Here is a 9,065-nt window from a genome sequence, read left to right as displayed (position 1 = left end):
CACCCACGGCATGGAGTCATGCCTGCTCACAGCAAAGCCCTCGGAGCTCCCATGCTACCTGCCAGGGCTGAGCGTGTCGAGCAGGTGGCATGGCATGTGATGAGTTTGTCAGGCCATGGAAAGAAGTCCATAAGAAGCACCAGCAAGGCTGTGTGAACAAGTGGTGTCCAGCCTGTTTTGACCTAGGTAAGACCACAAGTTCATGGATGCTTTCAACCCAGAGGGGAAGAGAATAACACCATCTCCTGCTGCAGGTCTCTAGTAACAGTCTCAGCTGGTTGTAGAGCCAATTTTTGTGACCTCTCTCTCTGCCAGATGTCAAGCAGCAGGAACTTGCCTCTTCTGTGAGGATCTGCTCTGGCACCAGGCTGTGTGGACAAGTCCTCTGCCCCAGTGGTGCTGAAGACTTGCTTAGAAAACAGGAAACCACTAGACCAGGAAAAAGCAGCAAAACATTCCCTTATTCTGCAGTGTTTGTTGTTTTAGGCTCTCCCAGCCAAGCAGCTCAAGCTGAGCATCAGGCTGGCTGATTCCCCTGAGCCTTGGCCAGTCCCTCCTGGACCTTGAAGCCAGCCCAGCCCAGCTGCACCACCCACGGACAGCGTGGTTTCCCTGCCTGGATGCCAGACTCCCTGCTAATGACAGCCCAGGGAGGGATGACCAGGCATCTTGCCATGTCCCCATTACTGGGCTGCTGCCTGCTCTTCTGGCATCCCCTCCAGCAGCAGAGCACCTCTCCTTCCGAGCGCACACAAGGCAAACTGGGGCAGGGTAAGTGTGCTCAGGGTGAAAGTAGCTTCTGCCAGTGCTTTGGGTAGGGACCAGCTCTCCAAGTCTGGTGTCTGGGTAGGTCTCCAAGCCCCACAGACCCTCCATGCTCCCGAACTCTCAAGCCAGGATGTTCAGCTCCATGGCCACACCACTGGGGACCACACAGGCATGGCTGAGCACCGTGTCCCTCGGCAAGCCCCAGGGAATGATCCTTCAGCCAAGCTGTAGAAGGCTGTGGCTGAAGGGACAGACACTTCACTGGGATCAGGAGCAAAACTGTCGGCAGGCAATCGTGGAGGGGCCTGATCCTGCATCCCTGTGGAACTGACTCACCTCTGCCCTGGAATTGGAGCACCCATCTGCTGAGGCCAAGCTTGTGCCAGCAAAGCCTTTAGCAATTGCTGGCCATGAGACCTGCACCCGTGGCCAAGATGTGTCCCAGGAAGCAGCTTCCACTGTGGTGGGTGAATGTCACCTATGGCAGTTCCTGGGGAGCAGCCAGGCTGCGGCCCAAACATGGCTCAGTCTGGGGAGGGTGGCTGTGAGGCCTCAGCTGAGCTGGTGAGCAGGGCAGGGGGGAGTCCCCCAGCTGCTCCTGGGAAAAAGCTGAGCTGACTTCTGCCGGGGGCTGCAGGCAGAAGCAGCAGGCGCCACTGACAGCCCGGGAGACGGGCTGGTGTTGTGTTTGGCTCTGGCTGCAGCAGAAGATGCCAGGGAGAAGCAGAGGAGCTGCAGATGCTGCCAAGCCTGCAGTAATGCTGTGGGGAGAGGGCACCTCTGGGCGCTGTGCCCCAGCACCCTGGGACCCCCCATGCAAGGAGTGCTGCCAGCAGACTTTGGTCCCTCTGTGGAAGGACCAGATCTGCGCTTGCACAGCCCCATCCTGCATCTGTCCCCGTGCCTAGGGTCCCTCTACGGCATCACAGCTACGGGGACACATGCAAAAGCATCAGGCAGAGTCCTGGGTGTGGTGACATTGGCACTGCGGGCAGGAGGGTGCGGGGGGGCAGGCAGGCAGCAGGGGGGGAGATGCCCTGCCTTGGCTGCCAAGCAGGACTCCCGCCCCGGGCCATGGAGGATGGGCAGGCTTGTGGGGTAGGGACCAGCTCCCCAAGTCTGGTGTCTGGGTAGGTCTCCAAGCCCCACAGACCCTCCATGCTCCCGAACTCTCAAGCCAGGATGTTCAGCTCCATGGCCACACCACTGGGGACCACACAGGCATGGCTGAGCACCGTGTCCCTCGGCAAGCCCCAGGGAATGATCCTTCAGCCAAGCTGTAGAAGGCTGTGGCTGAAGGGACAGACACTTCACTGGGATCAGGAGCAAAACTGTCGGCAGGCAATCGTGGAGGGGCCTGATCCTGCATCCCTGTGGAACTGACTCACCTCTGCCCTGGAATTGGAGCACCCATCTGCTGAGGCCAAGCTTGTGCCAGCAAAGCCTTTAGCAATTGCTGGCCATGAGACCTGCACCCGTGGCCAAGATGTGTCCCAGGAAGCAGCTTCCACTGTGGTGGGTGAATGTCACCTATGGCAGTTCCTGGGGAGCAGCCAGGCTGCGGCCCAAACATGGCTCAGTCTGGGGAGGGTGGCTGTGAGGCCTCAGCTGAGCTGGTGAGCAGGGCAGGGGGGAGTCCCCCAGCTGCTCCTGGGAAAAAGCTGAGCTGACTTCTGCCGGGGGCTGCAGGCAGAAGCAGCAGGCGCCACTGACAGCCCGGGAGACGGGCTGGTGTTGTGTTTGGCTCTGGCTGCAGCAGAAGATGCCAGGGAGAAGCAGAGGAGCTGCAGATGCTGCCAAGCCTGCAGTAATGCTGTGGGGAGAGGGCACCTCTGGACGCTGTGCCCCAGCACCCTGGGACCCCCCATGCAAGGAGTGCTGCCAGCAGACTTTGGTCCCTCTGTGGAAGGACCAGATCTGCGCTTGCACAGCCCCATCCTGCATCTGTCCCCGTGCCTGGGGTCCCTCTACGGCATCACAGCTACGGGGACACATGCAAAAGCATCAGGCAGAGTCCTGGGTGTGGTGACATTGGCACTGCGGGCAGGAGGGTGCGGGGGGGCAGGCAGGCAGCAGGGGGGGAGATGCCCTGCCTTGGCTGCCAAGCAGGACTCCCGCCCCGGGCCATGGAGGATGGGCAGGCTTGTGTTTACTACTCCAAAAAAACAGACCTTCCTCCCGAAAACAAAACCTTTTGTGTGCAAATGCAGCCGTCTGGCAGGTTTGTTTTTATACAGGAAACTCTGAAGCAGAGGGCCGGGGCTGGTTTCATTTTCTGAGGTGAGTTTTGCAGTTCAGCGTGGTATTTGGAAGCTGACCCGCTTTCCAGAGTTGGAGGCTGTGCTGTCAGGGAGCTGCTGAGCACGACAGCAGTGCCCAGGGCTCCCTCCTGCCCGGCTGCGGGCTGGCCTGGCCCCAGCATCGCCCTCCTCAGCAGAGCTTTGCTCAGACCGCGGGGTGGGGGAGCCCCGGCAGGGCAGGGAGGGTGGTGGGAAGCCTTGTGAGACGTGTGACCTTGTGAGACTGGAAAGGGTGGGATGGAGAAGCCCCCCCTGCCAAGCACTGCACAGCAGAAGTGGGAACTGCTGCTCCCACCCGGGGCTGAGCCCAGCTAATCCTGCCAGCTGCTTTCAAGGAGACTAGAGACACAAGCTCCGGGCCTTTTTTTTTTCAGCTGGGACTGTAGGAGACAGGAGTCCTTGCTCACTTCTGTGGCTCTTGCACCTCCTCCTGCTGTGTCCATCAAGATGGGAGAGGAGATGCCTTGGGATCTGCTCCCATAGTCCCAGCTTTCCTTCAAACCCACTGACAAGACCCTTCTTCTTGCCCCCAGGGACCAACAAGCCACCTTCTTGCCATGGTGAGGATAGGTGCCACCCTGAACAAGCTCTGCACCTCCTGAGCCAACTCACCTGCTCCTCCCCATCTCCCCCTTGACACGGCTAAGAGGGAGCAGGAAGGTGGCTGGTCTGATGGGGCTCATGCCTTTCGCAGTCACAGCCCACAGACACCTTTAGGGCTGGAGCATGAGTCTGGGTGTCTCTGCTGGCTCCATGACTGCCTTGGGGCCCTCCTGGTCTCTGTTTGCAACAAGAGCATGAGGGGATGTTTGCTGTCTCCAAGGGTCCCATTATAAGTTGCCCCCACACAGGGCTGGTCCTGCAGCTTGTGGTACAAACCCTGGCGAGGTGCAGGGAGGTGTGAGCCAACCCCAGCCGGCGGCACCGCACATGTCCTGCAGACCCTGCCACCACGGGGCTGCAGGAGACACCGCTGATCCCTCCTCCCTGGCATCCTGCAGCAGCCACGCTGGGCGAGCCCGGGCGGGCCTTCCCACGGGACCAGCCCAGACTTGAGTGTCGAGCTGTGCACAAGTGGGAGCGAACGCGGCACCGCGCACCGGGCTGGCGGGGACGGGCTGCGGGCCACGCCGGGGATGCACACCAGGAGAGGTACTGGTTCCACTCTTTGCCCCCTTTCTCACTCTCAGGGATGAAGTAGAAGCCAGGATGTGTGAGGTGAGGCAGGGAGCGTGGACTCTCGGGTTCTCAGGCACGGATGGGCACGGGCAGACCTCAGCCAGAGCCCGGGGCAGGCGCTGTGCGTGGCTGTGCCAGAACCAGACCCTGGCAATCAGTGCCTGTGTCTGCGTGGGGCAGATCGCCTGCCTGGGCTCCCCAGCTTAGAGAGGTGTGGGGTGGGTGCCAGGAGCTGCTTTGTGGCTACTTCTTGAGTGCAGCATCCTGGCTGGCAGCAGGCACCTTTGCCGACAGCTTGAGCTGATGCTGCATAACAGGGTGGGAACAGAGACCCACAGGGCTCTGCAGGCTGATGGCAATGGGGTGGGCTATTTTGGGGGTCATCCAAGTGCTGGCTTAGGTGTGGGGCTGGACCTCTCCAGGCTGCTCTCAGTCCTCCCTACTTGGTGCCTCTTGCCCTGGCCGGGAGCAGGGGACTCCAGCACCACTCACCCCAGGGGCAGCACCCACAGCCCGAGGGGGCAGAGCAGGTCTGCCCGGCTCTGCCGGCTCTGGGCGTGCTGCTCTGAGTCACCTGCAGCCCGGCTCTCCCCAGCTCTGCAGGCAGCTGCTTTGCTCCCACAGCCAGCCCAGCTGCAAGTGGGGGGAGCACAAAGCATCACCCCAACACGGGGGTCACTCCTGCCACACCTGCCTGTCCCTCAGTTTGCCCAGGGCACAGCTCTGCCCTGCAGAAGGGGTGATGTCCCCCACTGCCTGCCTGCTCTCCCTGCTCTCCAAAATAGGAAGAGCTCCAAGGTTTGGCAGCACGGGGCAGGTAGAGGCAGCAGCACTGGCAGAAATCCATGGGGAAATGATTAAACACTCGCAAGGTATTGAAGGAAGAGCATCCCAGTGCTCTAGGGTTTTGGGTTGGAGAACAGTGGCGTGTGAACCTTGCAAAGAGAGAGGTCCCAGCGGCACCTGCACCCTCCACCATCTTTTCTCACAGGCGCTGCCTGTTCCCATGTTCCACCCTGTCAGCCCCGGGCAGCACTCGGCACCTCGGAGGTGGCTGCGGGGAGAAACTGTTGCCTGGGGCAGTTTACAGCACCGGAAGGACAGGGACTGGAGGGATGTTGCTGCTGGGCTGAGGCAGGACAGAAACCCCAGAACTGCTCCCAGCCCAACCCAGTGGCACCAGTGCCCTGTGTCCCTGGGGAGCACAGTGTTGCAGGGTGCAAGGTGGGACACAATGATCTTGCCCAGGGAAGGATGGCAGAGCTCCCATGGGGACAGCAGGGCTGCAGGACCAGACGTGGGCAGAGGCTCCTCTGTGCAGTGACAGCACTGTTCATGAGGCAGTGCCAGGCCATGGCTGTGCCCTCCCTGGCTGGCAGGCTGAGCCCCTCGGTGAGTGGCAGCATCCTTGCCCACATGCAGTGCAGGGACCCTGACAGGCTCTGCCTGTGCCCAGCCTAGGAAGCACTGCCCACTGACTGCCACCACACAGGGACCCTGTGACACTAGGAATGCTGGGGTGTCGCACACTCTTCTTCTACCCACCCTGCTCCTCCTCAACCCAAATGGTGCTCCCCAGGACCATGCTCAAGTCTGGGAGAAGCATTTGAGGGGACAAGCCCTGTGCTACCATCTCCATGCCTAGGGCACCTGGGGTAGGGGCCAGTGCAAGGAGTAGCCTTTCCCTTCTCTGCTACAGACTGGATGATCCCACTGGGTCCTGGGACAAGGACAACTGCCTAGCCAGAGGCTCTCCTCTTTGCAGGAGGTGGTGGCTTGGGACCCTGTGGTTCCCCCCAGCTCAGGCCAGTAGAGCTTTCAAGCTCTCGTGCTCAGAAGGGTGTCCCCACCCCCCTGTTCCTTGTGGTGCTGTTGCTGCTTCACGGAAAATGTGATGACTCGGCAGCCCCTGAGTTTCCAGGCCCGGTTCCAGCTGCTGGGTGGAGAAATTTTCTGCAGTTTTTTTTGGGTCTGGCACAGCTAAAGGCCTCCCTGTTGGGGGGACTGGAGGGGAGTTCTGGCAACCCCAGCTGGTGGCAGGTTCTCTGACCTTACCCATAGTAGCACGGTGTGAGTGGGGTGGCTGCAGCCATGGCAGTGCTGGCACGTAACAAGCAGCTGCTTCTGTCCAGTGTCAGCACCAGGGCTGGGCTTTGTCCAGTGCTTTGGGCTGGGTGGGCTCCCTTGCTGAGCTCAGAAGCATAACTACCAGGTTCCCAGGTTTAAAACAGAGGTCTCTGCCTGCCCTGTGATGAGCCAGCAGCAGCATGTGAAGGCTGGGAAAGCCAGCCACTGGGACATCTCTGGGTCCATGCCCAGGGTCAGGCCTGCCCTGGTGATTAGCCAGGCATGGTGTCAAGGCATCCACCCGAGCCCATCCTGAGGCTGGTCACCTCTCCTCCTGGACTGGGAGTTGCAGGGCAGTGGCACAGAATGGCAGCAGGCTCTGGGGGGACACTGTGTTCCAGGAGTCCCTGCTCAGCTTCCCAGCCTAGAGTCCAGGAAGGGCAGGACACAGACCCTTTGGTCCTTGGGCAAACTAATGCCTGGAGAAACTCCCTTGGTGGTGGAGCTGTAGCTCCATGCAGGACCATGGCAGCAACAGCTGTTTTCCAAGAAGCTGCTGAGATGCCACATCCCTTGCAACTCCATCCCACTGAGCCAGAGTGGCTGAAGATGTAGCTGAGCAGCGTTGCAGGGGCTGGTGGCAGTGCTGGGGCTGTGGGCAGGCAGATGTAGCAAGTTCATGGGCTCAACTTGCTCCTCAGCTGGTCAGGGAAGACCCAGCCAGGCTGCAGTTTCACAGGATTCCAGTGAGTGGGTTTGTCCTCTTGCTGGCTTGGATCTGCTCTTTGGTGTGCTTTGAAGATAGAGGACCCCCACCTTGACTCTTCAGCCTGGAAAAATGCACTGTCTGTGCCACTGCAGGGGACACTGCCTCCTGTCACCTGCCTCAGACAGGGGACGCAAAATCTTTTTCCAGAGTCTTCCTTGATTATCAAAGGTCTCTCCTGCCCCATCCCCCTGGATCACAGTTTCCAGCCCATCAAGGCCCTCCATCCTAACCTCCAACTCCAACTTAATTAGCCAGTTGTTCCTCCAGTTCAGCTCTGCCATCACCTGCCTCACTGCAGGGACACCACACAGTCCCATCTGCCTCCAGCATCCCCCCCTGCTCTGCATCTGCCCCAGCCACCCTGTCCCTCTGGCAACTCCCCTTCCACTGCAGGGCCACCTCTCCTGGTGCTGCCTGACAGCCTGCAACCCACCATGGACTTGCAGGGGGACATCCACTCTTTGCAAACATATCTGGGGACCAGCCAGCTGTCACCTTCCACATCCCACCCGGGGCCCCTGGGTAAACCTGGCAAGCTCTTGCTGCAGCAGGGAGCTCCAGCCTCCTCCCAGCTGGCTGCAGCCACCCAGCCCTGGAAAGGGGCCTTTTAAAATAATCCCCAGCCCACTGGAGATGGCAGCAGCCAGCCCCAAACCTCCTGCTGCCTCAGCTTGTGGAGGGTGATGCTGTCTCCATCCATCTGAGTAGCTGGAGGACACCACCTCCGGTATCCCTGAGCACCCACCTTGCACTTACCTCTTGGGGATGGCCCCCCCTGGCACACCGAGGCCTGGCAGCAGGGATGAGTGTCTCCAGCTGCCTGCAACATGAGTTGGTGGGTCATCCTCATCACCCCAGGTGCTGGTGGATCTCAGTCCCAAAGGCTTATCAGAGGATCCAGGATCCCTTAGTGCCAGAGTTTTTATCCTGGGCCTCCATCCCTCCAGCAAATGTACCACTGGGATTTTTTACATCCAGCCCTCACCAGAACTGTCAGTAATAAGGATTATAAAAGCTTGCCTGCACTGGAGCCAAGGCTTTGCCTTCTGCTCCCACCTTGATCTCCAGGGTGTGGGTGACTAGTCTGGGGACAGAGTGACTTGAAGGGCCCTGGTTGTTGAGCTGTGACTCTGCCAGGGGACTTCTGGGTTGTTAACAGAGGGGAGCAAGGTGACAAATAAGCCCTCACTGCTGGGCTGAGCAGCAGGGCCCAGGGCTCCTCTGCCCTCAACCTGCTCCAGACAGGGCTTGGAACTCTGCAGAGACGTGACTGTGATCACAGACCAGGACTCCTGGCACCACTCCCACTTAGCTGGAATCTGGGGAATTAATTGTCCCCATGCAAAGGAAGGGGACTCAAGTGCTTTGTCCCCTTTCCCAGCCTGGGGGCTATCAGGAGCTTTGGGGGATGGATTTGGGTTAGGAGATGGGTTCTAGCCCTTGTGTCCCCCTCTCCTCTTAATTACTTGCAGGAGCTGGGGCTTTGCCAGGCACTGGGGGCAGATCTGTCTGTCACAGATCCCATCTGACAAACCGATTTTAGCTGTCCCGGGGCTGGCTGGAAGCGTTGTGGCTCACAGCCCTTGTGTCCCCCTCTCCTCTTAATTACTTGCAGGAGCTGGGGCTTTGCCAGGCACTGGGGGCAGATCTGTCTGTCACAGATCCCATCTGACAAACCGATTTTAGCTGTCCCGGGGCTGGCTGGAAGCGTTGTGGCTCACAGCAGGGCTTGAATGGTGGCCGTGCTGGCTACGGGGACAGACTCCCAAGGCCACACAGGCTGCGCAGGCTTCCGGGATGGATGCATCACTGAACCCTTTCCAGAGCTGTCCCAGATCTCCAGCGCTGATGTGAGGCCAATGGCATCTCCACTCTGAATCAGAGCTGCCATTCCGCCACGCATCCCGCAGCACAGCCCCCGCACCCCGCCACGCATCCCGCATCCCCCGCAGCAGCCCGGGCAGGGGCTCATGCGCAGAGCG

The sequence above is a fragment of the Chaetura pelagica genome, unplaced genomic scaffold, assembly GCF_000747805.2.
Source record: "Chaetura pelagica isolate M959 unplaced genomic scaffold, ChaPel_1.0 scaffold286, whole genome shotgun sequence".
Taxonomy (NCBI): domain Eukaryota; kingdom Metazoa; phylum Chordata; class Aves; order Apodiformes; family Apodidae; genus Chaetura; species Chaetura pelagica.
This window is presented reverse-complemented; position numbering follows the sequence as displayed.